We start from the raw sequence: 14,643 nt of genomic DNA, 5'->3' as shown, positions 1-14,643 counted from the left end.
AAAAAAAAAAAGAAAAGTCTAATCAGTGGCACTGAATTATATATGTAGAAGTTGATGGATTGGAGAATATTTTGTTGTATATATTTTTGTCACAATTTAAAAAATTACACAAATAAAAATGAGTACCAGAAAGAAAAAAAAAAGAAAAAAGAAATGAGTGAGCTTTTCGAGCATTTCATCCATTTGCTAAAACATCTCAAGTGGTATTCAGTTAATTCCTGGAGTCTTCTTTTTTGTCAATATCTTCAGTGCAAGTTGGATTTTTTCTTTCAACACCATTGGTTCTTCATGTCATGCTACCTCTTCAAATCACTGATCATTAAGTAATTCTTTTTGGCACAGTGACTCTGTATTCTTTTTATTCCTTCCATCTTTTGATGCTTCCTGCATCATTCAGTATTTTGCACCCATCAAATCCAATTTTGTAATCCATGGATTTAATTCTTTCTTCAGTTCTTTATCAAGAAAAGCTGAGCACATTATTTCCTTTGGGTTTCCTAACTCCATGTCTTTACATATTTCATTTTAATAAGCTATCTCCTTGAGCTGCCTTTAGGAATTTTTTGTTAGGCTCTGTTACATCATTTCTTCTAGTTGTTTTACCTTTTCGATATTCTGGGGCAGTATTTCCCAAAGTGAGCAATACCATCCCCTGGGGGGTACTGGACAACAGAAAAGTGGGTGAAGGGAGACACTGGACAGTGTGAGATACGACAAAATAATAACAATTTATAAATTATCAAGGGTGAGGGAGGGAGGGGGGACACGGAGGGAGAAGAAAAACTGAGGAGCTGATAGCAAGAGCTCAAGTAGAAAGAAAATGTTTTGAGAATGATGGCAAAAAATGTACAAATGTGCTTGACACAATGGATGTATGTATGGATTGTGATAAGAGCTGTACAAGCCCCCAATAAAATGATTTTTCTTAAAAGATGAGGTTGTATACTCACATAAATATTTAGTCTCAGAAACCCACCAGAGCAGTTCTACTCTGTCCTAGAGGGTCACTATGGATTGGAACTAAGTGGGTGAGTTACAGAAACATGACAGAAAAAGAATTTCATTTCTCTGCCCCCTTCAAGTTCAGTGCTACTGTAGGAGGACAGACATGGACTCTCCCTCAGAAAATAAACCAAATGTGTAAAACAGAGAGTGCTAGCTACTCATCTATTCTGACTGGTGTAGTGATGTCAAGGATGGGCTACGAACTGCAAGGTCAGCGGTTAGAAACCACTAGCAGCTCCTCAGGAGAATGACAGGGCGCTTTCTACTCCCATCAAGAGTCACAGTCTGAGAAACGCACTGGGGCAGTTCTAGCCTGTCCTTTAGGGCTGCAATAAGTCAGCATCAACTCGATGGCAGTGAGGGGAGATTTTTTTTTTTCTTACAATTTTGTTGGCACTTAATCCACATATCACACAATTCAATAATTCAGTCACATCAAGAAGAATGTTATGATTTCTTAATATTTTTATTCTGACCCTTACTAACAATATTCAAAATGTATTCTAAGCAGCTGTGTACTGGTTGTCCCAATTTAGAATGTTTTCAAGTTACAAAGTGAATTCCGGACCATCTGTTTTGTTTTGTTACACCTTATCACTAGCAATATAAATTATATACAATGTTAAAACATAACTATAAGTTTATATGTAATGGTTCCAACCACAAAACAAAATTTAAAAGATGGGATTTATTATAAAGATACAGATAATAAAAGTTAATAATAATAAAGCTAAAAGGCAATGAGGTATTCAACTTATGTCAGTACAGATTTATGATTGTCATTGCAATAGGACCCCACTGTAAGTTGGGGACTACCTATACTCAGCTAAAGGATTCTATTATCAGCTTCTGTTACAACTACACATGGCTAGGCAACTAAGTTCCAGACCATTATAAATATGCTGAAACATATGGTGTTTTAAAGGCGGGATAATGTCTTCTGTCTCCTTGTCTTCCATTCTGCTCCATGGAACATGGACGTAATGAATGGGACTCTAGTAGCTCTAATGGAATCAGAGGGCAAAGGTCATACCCTAGAAATGCTTAAGCAGTGAGAGAAAAATAGGCAAGTCTCATGGGTTTATAGTGCTCAGGCACATTAGCAACCCTATGTGAAAATAAAATAAACAGTCCTATTTAAGTCACTACTGTAGTTATGCATTGGGCTGCAAACCACAAGGTAGGCAGTTCAAAACCACCAGTGGCTCCGAAGGAAAAAGATGAGGCTTTCTATTCCTGTAAAGAATTAGTCTTGGAAACCCACAGGGGTAATTCTACCCTGTCCTACAGGGTCACCATGAGTCAGAATCGACTTGTTTGATGGCAGTGAGTTTTGACTTACTTAAGTCACTGTTGTGCAGTCTTCTATCATGTAGAGAGTGAGGGACCCTGAGACCACATGAAGACATAGACCTGTCCATCCTAGTATCCATTGAGAGCAGCTCCTAGTCGACTTTCCTATTGAATGTAGCCACTAAAGTGATCACCAACTGAACCCGGCCCAGATTGTAGGATCATGAGTAAATAAGAAAGTGGTGGTTTTAATCCATAGGTTTTTGTGGTGGTTTGTTACATAACAATAACAGAAACTGATGGCTTTGTGAATCTGGGCTCTATGGGCAAAAAAAAAAAAAAATTGAGATATGACAGAAATCACTTGTTTTATAACTTCTTTTACTGAGAGTGTTAAGATTGCCCTCTACCCTCATTTTCATGAGGTATTTTGCCATAGGTAATCAATTTTTTATTATTGAGGATCTTAGATGGCATTTTAAAAAGCAGTTTTCACAGTGTAACTAGGTAATATGTAATAGGAAGACAAGAATTATGAATATTAACCCTAAAAATAGAGGCATGATTTTATTCTTTTAACTTATACAAATATCATATATATATATTTAGAACATTGACTACTCTTACAGTCACAATAAATGAGTTCTAGTCTGGGACCTATTTCTAACTAGTTGTGTGGTCTTGGACCATCAGTTAGATTGTTGCTAGGTACCATTAAGTCACTTCTGACTCATAGTGACCCTAAGACAAGAGAATGAAACATCCCGCACCATCCTCTTATGTTTGAGCCCACTGTTGCAGCTACTGGGTTAATTCATCTTGTCAAGGGTCTACCTCTTTTTTGCTGCCCCTCTATCAAACATGATTATCTTTTCCCAGGAACAGGTTTCTCTAGGTAACATGTCCAAAGTACATGAAGTCTTCCTCTAAGGAGCATTATGGAAGCACCTCTTCCACGAGATTTGTTTGTTCTTTTGGCAGTCCACAGTACCTTCACCAGCACTGTAATTCATCAATTTTTCTTTGGTCTTCCTTATGCAGTGCCCAATTTTCACATGCACATAACATGAAACAATTGAAAATGCCATGGGTTGGATCAGAGTGCATCCGTGGCCTCAAAATAACACCCTTGGTTTTCAGCATTTGAAAGAGTTCTTGTGCTGCAAATCTACCCAACAACGTGCATTATTTGATCTCTTGACTGCTGCTTCCATAAGCATTGGTTACGGATCTAAGCAAGACAAAGTCCTTAACAATTTCAATCTTTTCTCCATTTATCATGTTGCCCCACTGGCTCAGCAAATCGGGCCTCCTAAAAGGCAAAAGGGAAAGCTGGCAGGCTTTATAATGCATAGACCCAAAATGTACCAAATGTCATTGCTGCTGCATCCTACTGGTTAAGTCATACGGTTAGCCAAGATATTAGGGGAGGAAACTATAAATAGTATGAATACCAGTAGACATAGTATTGAGGATCATCAATAGGCAACTATCTCCCCCTTTATTTACTATAAAGATAACTCTTTGATATTTCATCTTTAGAATGCTATAATCTCTCTTGCTTGTCTTTAAAATGTATTTGTACTAATTTTTAATTGTGATATAATTTTAATATTCTATATCTCTGTATAAATCTTGTATGAGGAAAAACTCAGTCACATTAACCAAATGCTTCAACCCTGGTAGGACAAATCCACTAATGAGAGCTTTAAGGTAGAGAATATAGTTATAATTCACTCTGTTATCTGAGATGCAATAACATACTCTTAAGCCAGCCGTTCTCACCTGGGGGTCGTGACCCCTTCACAGAGGTCGCCCAATTCTAAACAGTAGCAAAATTACAGTTATGAAGTAGCAACAAAAATAATTTTATGGTTGGGGGGTCACCACAGCATTAGGATCTGTATTAAAGGGCCGCGGCCATTAGGAAGGTTGAGAACCACTGCTTCAAGTGCTCACTCTAAATAGTACAAGTATTTAGAATCCCTACAATGAAGAAATCAAGGAAATGTTATTGGCTAGGCTTCACTGAAAGGAATTAACATGAGCAATCATCTGAGGTACAGCTATTGGTCTCTGGCCATGAGGAGAAAAGAAGGGTGATAAAAATAAGACACACAAAAACAAATGGCCCAATGGATAATCATGTGAACATCAGCTTCCAGTATCCAGAAAACAGAAGAACCAGATGGTGCCAATCACGGCAGGAGAAAGGGATCACAGTAGAAAGTCCTAGATAGAACAGGAGAGAAAATGTGGTACAAAATCCAAAATCATAACGGGATTCTCATAAACAGACCAGGCTTACTGGTCAAATGGAGACTGGGTAACCCCCAAGATTATGACCCGGAGTCACCCTTCATGTCTGGAAACAAACTCAGTCCAAGGCTCAATTTTCAGCCAAACAGTACACATATCTTAAGAGGAAAAATAAAGAGGGTGGTCAGAAGACTCAAAGCATAGCAGCTCAGTACTCCTTAGACCAGGTGTCCTCAAACTACGGCCCACCAAGGACATTTATCCGGCCTGCTGGGTGTTTTTGTCCCATTTTGTTTTTTACTTCAAAATAAAATATGTGCAGTATGCATAGGAATTTGTTCATAGTTTTTTTTTTAAACCATAGTCCGGCCCTCCAATGGGTCTGAGGGACAGTGAACTAAGCCCCTGTTTGAGGAGCCCTGCTAGACTAATCAACCATTTGAGATCCAAAGAGCAGCATTTTCCCAAAGATAAAGCTCAGAAGGGTTAGGGAAGGAGGAACTGAAGGAGAAAACACAGGTGTGATTAGTGATGTTTTGGTGTGGGGACTACAATCAAGTGACATGAAGGAAAATATATAAGAAATGTTGAACAGAAAACTGATTTTCTCTTGCAGACCTTTACTCAATTCACAATTAAAAAATTAAAATTACTAAGAAAGAAAAAGTGCACATGGCTTCTCATGCAAGTGAATTATGGTGAGGGGTAAAGAACAAAAGTCACCCCCAGAAAAAAAAAAAATCAAGAAATCATTTTAAAACCACCTAGTAACCAGTCGATGTAGGAAGACCAACTAACAAAACCTGGGTCACCAGAACTGTAATATTAAAGACTCACTATAACATTTGTAGATTTGGATGACTGTAATAGCATCATCACATACATAGCGTCTAAGAAATTACTTTGGTTGTTTTTCACGTGTTACTAATAAAAAGCATTCTATTGAGATTTCTGCTGACCTACCCTTTGTTTAGTACTCTTCTTTTTCTCTTTATTATGGTCATCTATATGGAAAGAAAATCCCTATCTTTTTTTTATTTATATATATATATATTTATTTATTTACTTATTTATGTAGATGGATAGATATATAACACAAGAAATAAACCGTTAAATTATAAAGCAGTACAAATTACTTAGTACAATTCAAATGTGTTAGACAGTTGTGAGACACTGGCTGTCCTTCAAGTCTTGAGGGCCGCCAAGTAGTCCTCTGTAGAGAGATTCAGGCTATCCCCGCACAGGCAGGTCACCAACAGTCAGTCCCCAGCTCAAAAGATGTAAATTCCAATTGTGTGGTGAAGCAAGTCTTTTTTTTTAAAACATTTTATTAGGGGCTCATACAACTGTTATCGCAATCCATACACACATCAATTGTGTAAAGCGCATTTGTACATCATTCTCAAAACATTTTCTCTCCACTTAAACCCCCGGCACTAGGTCCTCATTTTTCCCCTCCCTCCCCGTTCCCCCGTCCCTCATGAGCCCTTGATAGTTTATAAATTGTTATTTTGTCATATTCTGCCCTGACCCTATCTTCTCACCAATAATCACTTTATGATTTTTAATGCCATGGTTCTTTAAGAGTTTGGTAGGTAGCTCATCATCACATGTCTGTTACTAAATAGCTGTGTTCTCAGATAACAAATTCATTGGTAGCATGACACGTAGTTCATGACATTTAGTGCCAGACATTGGTCTAAATTCTACACATATATAAATCCATTCATCCTCACAACAATCCTAAGTTAGATGTACTACAATACTCACTTTCCAGATGCGGTGACTAAGGCACCACAAAGATACATATTGTACCTAATGTCGACCAGTTAATAAAGCAAAGCTGGGTTTGTATCCAGGTAGTCTTGGCTCCAAAATCTGGTAATCCCCAGATCCTAGAGTTCTCATTTGTGAAACTAGATTAAAATTTTTAATGATTAAATTTTTAAAAATGAAGTTGAACATAAGATATACTCTCCAAGAGTATTAATATTTATTATGTTTTCTTCCAAATATTTTTCTATGCCAAAAATATGTACATAAACCCATTGCCATCAAGTTGATTACAACTCAGTGACTCTGTATTGGGTTTCTAAGGCTACTCTTTACAAGAGTAGCCAGGCTCACCTTTCTTCCATAGAGTGGCTTGTGGGTTTGAACTTCTAACCTTAGTTATCAGTGTACTGTTTACCCAAAGTGCCATCAAGGCTCCTTAAGAGATGTACATATTTGGGGCGGGTGCCTTTTAGAAAATAGGATTGATTTATTTATTTGCTTTTCTATTTTATTATTGCTTCAGAACTTCTGGAAAATTTTTTTCTCAATTCAGTAATATATCATCTAAACCCCTCAGGACCAATAATAAGAGTAGCGATACCAGGAGGGTAGGGGGAAGGGTGGGGAGAAAGGGGAACTGATGACAATGATCTACATATAACCCCTTCCCAGGGGGATGGACAACAGAAAAGTGGATGAAGAGTGACAGCGGTCGATATAAGACAAGGAAAAAAAAATTATAAATTATCAATTGTTCATGAGGGAGGGAAGGTGGGGGAGGGGGGAAATGAGCTGATACCAAAGGCTCAAGTAGAAAGAAAATGTTTTGAAAATGAGGGGGCCACATATGTACAAATGTGCTTGACACAATAGGTGGATGTATAGATTGTGATAAGAGCTGTAACAGCCCCCAATAAAATGATTTAAAATAAAATCATGCATCATTGGCATTCCCATTGGAACCCATAGATTTACCTGCCTCGGTAAGACTTACATGGCAATCCACTGGTGGGCATTTTGCTGTTGCCACTTTTTCTTTCTTAGTAATGCTGCTGCTATGAGCATCTTTGTACATGCATGAGGAGGGTTCAAAAGTTAGTGGGAAAATGTAATGAAGAGATAATGGAATCTTTCCACAAACTTTTGGAAGTTCCTCTTTCATTTGAGCCAAGAGTATATTCTGATTTCCTTTACCAGTTTTCTGGATGTTCTTTGTCTTCCCTGCCCCCCATTTGATAAAAATAACAGTAGTAAGCATCCTAATCCTTTTTACTCTTTCCCACACTGTCTTCACATTATCAGTGATTTCGGGTAATTCACATATTTAATTACCTATCTGTTCCAGGAACTTCAAAATTCCTCCTCTGGAGTAACTGAATCTCTCTTCCTTTCCCATCCCCATTCCCAACAACCTACCTCCTCTGTCCTGATAACCTCAGACATGACTAGAGCAACTCAGGATAATTTCTCTTTTTACATTATTACCAGGCTCTCTCCATGGGAAGGTATGAGAGTCTGCTTCCATAGAGATCACTGCCTCGGAAATCCTACGAGGCAGTTCCACTCTGTACTATGAGTTGGAATCAGCTTCACAGCAATGGGTTTGGCTTTTTTCTTAGAATAGCTATCATCACATAACCAAGTATCTGTGTATATAAACTTAGCTGTATAAATTGCTACACAGAATACAAAGTAATTTAATTTAATAATGATTCCTGCCCTCGGTTAGACGGAAAATACCTGCTTTTAAAATCTTAATATACACAATAAAGTAAAACAACCAGGGCATAAAGAAGAGGCTTAAGATCTGTAGCATACTGGTAGCCTACAGGTCAAACTGGCTCACCGAAAGACCCAAATAGTGCTTTAAAATTTAAATAGTTAAAAATTGAAATTCAAGTTTTTAAAATGCAAATGGTCCAGCCTATGTTGAAAATCACAATATCTAGAAACAAACATTCACATCCTCACAAAGTAATCACCTCCAAGAATTTCCAGGCTGTTCATTTTCTCTCCAACATACAGCCTTAGGTAAGTCAGGGGCTGTTACTGGACATCCCCTTACAGAAGGGTCTCGGGAGGAGATGAGCCAGTCAGGGTGCAATGTAGCAACGATGAAACATACAACTTTCCTCTAGTTCCTAAATGCTTCCTCCTCCCCCACTATCATGATCCCAATTCTTCCTTACAAATCTGCTAGACCAGAGGATGTACACTGGTACAGATAGGAACTGGAAACACAGGGAATCCAGGGTGGATGATCCCTTTAGGACCAGTGATGTGAGTGGCGATATTGGAAGGGTAGAAGGAGGGCAAGTTGGAAAGGGGGAACCGATTACAAGGATCTACATGTGACCTCCTCCCTGGGGGACAGACAACAGAAAAGTGGGTGAAGAGAGACGTTGGACAGGGCAAGATATGACAAAATAATAATTTATAAATTATCAAGGGTTCATGAGGGAGGGAGCAGCAGGGAGGGAGGGGAAAAAATGAGCTGATGTCAGGGGCTTAGGTGGAGAGCAAATGTTTTGAGAATGATGAGGGCATGCATGTACAAATGTGCTTTACACAACTGATGTATGGATGGATTGTATGAGCCCCTAATAAAACTATTTTTTTTAAAAGTTATGGGCTGTCTTTAACGATCTTTAAAAACATCTTTCAAATAACTCGTTAAATTACCTGCCGGGCCCTGGATGAGAGGGTGAAGCTCAAACTTATTAGTCTAGCATTCAAGGACCATACAGTTTGATCCCCCAATCCCTACATTAAGTCTCTGCTCTATGCACAACAGGAGCTCTGGTGACACAGTAGTTATGCACTGGGCTGCTAACTACAAGGTCCAAAGTTCAAAACCACTAGTCACTCCCTGGGAGAAAGATGGGGTGCTTTCTACTTTCACAAAGAGTTACAGTCTATGAAACCTACAGGGACAATTCTACCCTGCCCCTATTTGGGTGGCTATGAGTCAGCTTCAACTTCATGACAGTGAGTTTGGCTTGTGTTTTTTGTTGGGGTTTTTTTAATGCATATTATGAATGTGATTGAATTATGCCAGTGAAATTGTTAAAAAATAAACTGTTTTTTCTTAAAAAGCCCTGCTCTTGGGGGCATAAAAGGGGAATTGATCACAATGATCTGCATATAACCTCCTCCCAGGGGGGGACAAACAACAGAAAAGTGGGTGAAGGGTAACATCGGTCAGTGTAATACATGAAAAAATATATATAAATTATCAAGGGTTCATGAGGGAAGGAGGGAGGGTGGGGGAAAGGGGAAATGAGCTGATACCAAGAAAATGTTTTGAAAATGATGATGCCAATATATGTACAAATGTGCTTGACACAAGGAATGGATGTACAGAATGTGATAAGAGCTGTAAAAGCCCCCCAAAAGATGATTTTTTTAAATAAATGATTTTTTTTTTTAATTAAAAGCCTCTGCTTTTACACATCAACAGAAAACATTTTACACACTTTGTAGAATAATCCTATTACTCCCTTAGAACATACACACACTCTGTCAGTTTACAAATTCAGTCTCCCCAATTCCTCACAGCCTAATTGAGGTAATACGAGGGGGTACCTCCCAGAAAAAAAAAAAAAAACAGAATTTCTTCCCCCAAAAGCTATGTATTTAAATATTTTTTACAAAACAACCTATCACCTTCAAAGTACTCTCCATTACACTTAATACATTTGTCAAATCTGCCATTCCATTCTCAGAAACATTTTTCAAACTCATTTGTTCAGATGGCTAACAACAGCACCTCCCTCATTTTTTTTCTTCACTTTTTCTAAGTCATCAAATCTCTTCCATGTTTCTTTGCATTCTCGGAACAAAAAAAAAAATGTTGCACACAGTAAGGTAAGATCGTTAAGAGGCATGGAGCAAGAGAGGCATGCTGGGTTTTTTGCCAAAAACTGGTGCATTGTGATAGGTGCAAGGTGAGCAGGTAACCTTGTCCTGGTAGCAAAACCAGCCGTCCATCTGCCACAAATCAGCCCTTTTTTATTGCACACTGTTACACAATCTTTTCAGAACCTCTAAATAGAAAGCTTGATTTAACAGTCTGATTTGGTGAAACGAAATCCAAATCACTGAGTCAACATTTTCATCTATTCAAGAAATTAACAGACGTCCAGAACAAGGTTGTGATCAATGGACATTTCACCTTTTTGGAAAAGAGGAAACCACTCATACACTTGAGTTTTTCCCACAGCACACTGTCCTTGTAAGCTGTGTTCAACATCACAACAGTTTCTGTGGCATTACACACACACACACACACACACACACACACACCGCGAAACAAAATTTCAGAGCCTCATGCTACTCTCTTAAATCAGCCATCACAAAAAATGAAGTTTGAGCAAAACTGCGTTCACAAAAAAATCCACTGTGACTAGAGAGAACCTTCCCAGGCTACACCACCATGTGCACTAACTCAGAGGAAGTTGCTGGATACTCACCTAGAGGGAAAAATGCATACTATAAAAGCTCCACACCACCTAGCACAATTCCATTTGGGGAGGGTAACCCCTAGTACTTTCTCCAAGTCTTTGTAGTCCTCTTTGTAGAACTATTCTTCTACAGTTGTCTATGCCAGTATATACTTAATACTTGCACATTATTTAATGCTGTATCCAAATGAAAAGAGCCCTGGTAGCAGAGTGGTTCCAGTTGGGTTGCAATCCACAAGGTGAGCAGTTTGAAATCACCAGCCGATTCAAGAGAAAGACAGGACTTCCTACTGCAGTGAAGAGTTATAGTCTTGGAAATCCACAAGGGCAGTTCTACCCTGTCCTATAGGGTCACTGAGTCACACTGACTCAAAGCCAATGAGATCCTAAATAAAAACTGTGAAAAGTTATATAAGCATTCAAAAAGAATAAGACTTCTTAGAAGCATTTCAGCATATGTATCATAATTATTCCCACCAAAGTTCTTGAATTAGAAAATGTTTTTGTTGTATATACTTTCACCAAAATTGAAAGAAAACAAATCATATGAGTAGCAATGAATACAAGGGAAAAAATGTTCTAAAAGTGATCGTGGTAAAGATTGTACAACTCTTCTTGATATGGCTGAACTACCGAATTGTATATGTGGGTGAAGTGCCAATACAACTGTTAAAAAAAAGAAATGCTACCACCACAAAATTAACAGCAAAAGCAAAGTAAGGCAATTTTCCTATCTTTTACATGAGGCTTTTTCTAAAAATATTACAGAGAAAGTGCCACACACAAAAAAAAAGCTGTGTCATTCCTACTTCACTTGTGCTCTTGAACGCTTCAAATTCTGAAAATAAATACTTACATGTCCAATCCCAAATTCAAGATTAGTGTTTCCACCACATTTCTCACTAATCACCACTACACATTTCATAGGTAAGCCATGACAAAAATAAATAGAAACTATCCATCTCCATTTCACTTCATAACGTCTACAACTTACCCTATCACAAGTTCTGAAAATAGTCACAGTAGCAAACATGATAAAGATTTTGAAAGAAAAGAGCAAAGGATTAATCAGCTTGTTGAAATTTAAAGATAAAGATGAGGCAGAATAATAATTTTTAAAGAGAAACACATGAACAAAAAAAGATTGTGTAATTGAAAGTTACCCATGGCAACCAGAAGTTATGCTCAGTCCAACATCTCATATAGATTAAAAACAACATCTTATCAAGCATCTGACATATACCTTCAGCAAACGTACAGAGAGAACATCTAATGTTCTCTAAGAACTGATGATTTTCATTTTGGAAAATAATATGGTTTCATGAAAGATCCTCAGTCATAATCATAAGTGGCCTAGAAATATAAGGTTGGACAATCAGTATTTGTCCAGAGTAAACTTGACAATGGCCTGGGGTATGTATAGTCAGTCGCTCCTGCAAACTAATGACAAATCTGGCATCGGATAATAGGCCAACTATTGAATCACAATTTTCAGAATATGGAAAACTAAGTTTTGTGACATTACATGAAAGTTTGTTTTTATAAACTTACATATTCATGACCAAAATCTAAACTAAAATGTATTAAATTTAAAACATCACATTTTCAAATATTAGAGATTTCCAAAAATAAGAACTACAGGATTAACAACAAAGTACAGTGAGGTCAGGTTAAAAAAAAAACATCAAATAAGATAAGAGAGGCTGGCATCAAAGGACCTGTTTTTCAATTAAATTAGTGTCTATTAAGTTCCAGAGACCTATAACTACTGAAAATGTCCATTTATCTAAATTCTTGAAAGATTAAGAATTACTGTCCTAAGTACAGATTTACATTGTCTCAAAAAGCATAAACAGTTATAATGTTATCAGCTGACTATAAACTGTTGCACTGTAATGCAGTATGCAGTTTCTATCCCTATTTCATGTTGGAAACCCAGAAAATGAGGGATAGATTGTACCAGTATAGAGTAGCAAGATTGACCTGCTACATCACTATTTTTTGCTAATTCCTTGTACGAAATTACTGGTTATTTCCAACTTTTCTGTAATAAAGCTCAAAGTGACTTTTTAAAGGGAAAACGTGAGAGAATTTACCCATGTTCTTTTCATTCCATTTTTCCACAAATGTTTTTAAGCTCCCTTGTCATAACTGCCCTCTTAAAGAAGTAGTTTAGAGTATTAAAGTGTAATAGAAAAAAGCCAAGGAAATGTCCTCAGATAGCCTGTCTTCACCCCCTGCTGTTTCTGCAACATGGACAACCCCCGCCCCCCCAGTCCCAGCCCCACAATCTACCTAAAGATAAATGGTAGGATGCTTTTCTTTGCTTCCCAAATTACAAATTTAAGTTATAAGGTAAGAAAGAAAAAATATATATGTTCTTCACATTAATAAAATATAATTAGACTTCTGGTAAAAATTCCCAGTCATTATTCTGTTGTCTTTGCCAATGGGAAGACTTGGGCCTCTGCCTCTGGCAAAGATTATGAGCTACCTCAAATAACCAAATAAATAATTAAGCATTATCTGATAGAATTTTCAGACACATGTAAATTTTACCATGCCACTTGCTATTTGAACAAAAGGAAATCTCAATATATACTTACTTTTCAAACTCTAATTACCTAAACCAGTGGTTCTCAACCTTCCTAATCCCGCGAACCTTCAATACAGTTCCTCATGTTGTGGTGACCACCCCCAACCATAAAATTCTTTTCGTTGCTACTTCAAAACTGTAATTTTGCAACTGTTATGAATCAGGTGACCCCTGTAAAAGGTCATTCGACGCCCCAAAAGGGGTCGTGACCCACAGGTTGAGAACTACTGAGCTAAACTCAGTCTTGGGAACTCAGGGTTGCTATGTGCTGGCTTCAACGGGATGCCAGTGAGTTTGTTTGCTTTTTCCCAAACTCTGCCATTAAGACTAATAATACCAGTTCAAAACTCTTTCTTAGGCAGTAACTATGAATTTTAAATAATAAAAGTTAATATAAAACCAATAGCTACATAGACTATTTTCTAATGTGTCAAATAACTTAAAATTTTCTAGCTAATAATATGAAACAAGAAAATGCCTATCCAACATAATTATTAAAAATTCAAACTCATAAAACAAGTAACTGGCAAGGAGTGGCTAACTTACTTTTTCAAAACCAAAGATAAATATGCATGCCACTCTTAACAAAGGGTCACAGACACTCTGTTAGCTTAACACAACATATTAAATTATTAGTAGACATCAAATATCACTGACCATTTATTATCTCCATTACATTTCAAAGGAATACTAATTTTCATTTCCTGGGTGATTTTCACATAATTTCAGCCATTAAAAACCTAATTTTCATTTCTTATTCCTTAGAAAATTAACACTACACATCAGTTTCACTTTCAGGGTCTTAGTACCCAATTAACTACAGTGTCTTTCTGCAGGGATCTTAATACTGCCTTAAAAAAAACCACTGTAGTCCGTTGATCTGGCCTCACAGTGACCCTACAGATGGAACAGAATTGCTTCACAGGGTTTCTGAAGCTGTAAATCTTTACAGGAACACACTGCCTCATCTTTCTTTCCATGTTTCTACTGAGCAGGGGGCTGGTGCCTTTGAACCATCAACCTTGCAGTGCAACACAACCCACTGAGCTACTAGCATAATTGGAACCATCAATGTTACTGCTAGACTATATTTTCTTATAAGGAAATTATATCTATACCAGTTTTCAAATCTAAAAGAGAACTCTTTTAAGACTTAAACATTTCCTAAACATCCCCCAGTTTTGGTTTTTATACTGCTGGGTTAGTGTCATTCTGTAAAAATGTTTTACCTTTTCAAGCATTTTACTCCAC

This window comes from Echinops telfairi, unplaced genomic scaffold, assembly GCF_000313985.2.
Source record: "Echinops telfairi isolate 266 unplaced genomic scaffold, ASM31398v2 ScPeMD7_31;HRSCAF=116, whole genome shotgun sequence".
Lineage (NCBI taxonomy): Eukaryota > Metazoa > Chordata > Mammalia > Afrosoricida > Tenrecidae > Echinops > Echinops telfairi.
This window is presented reverse-complemented; position numbering follows the sequence as displayed.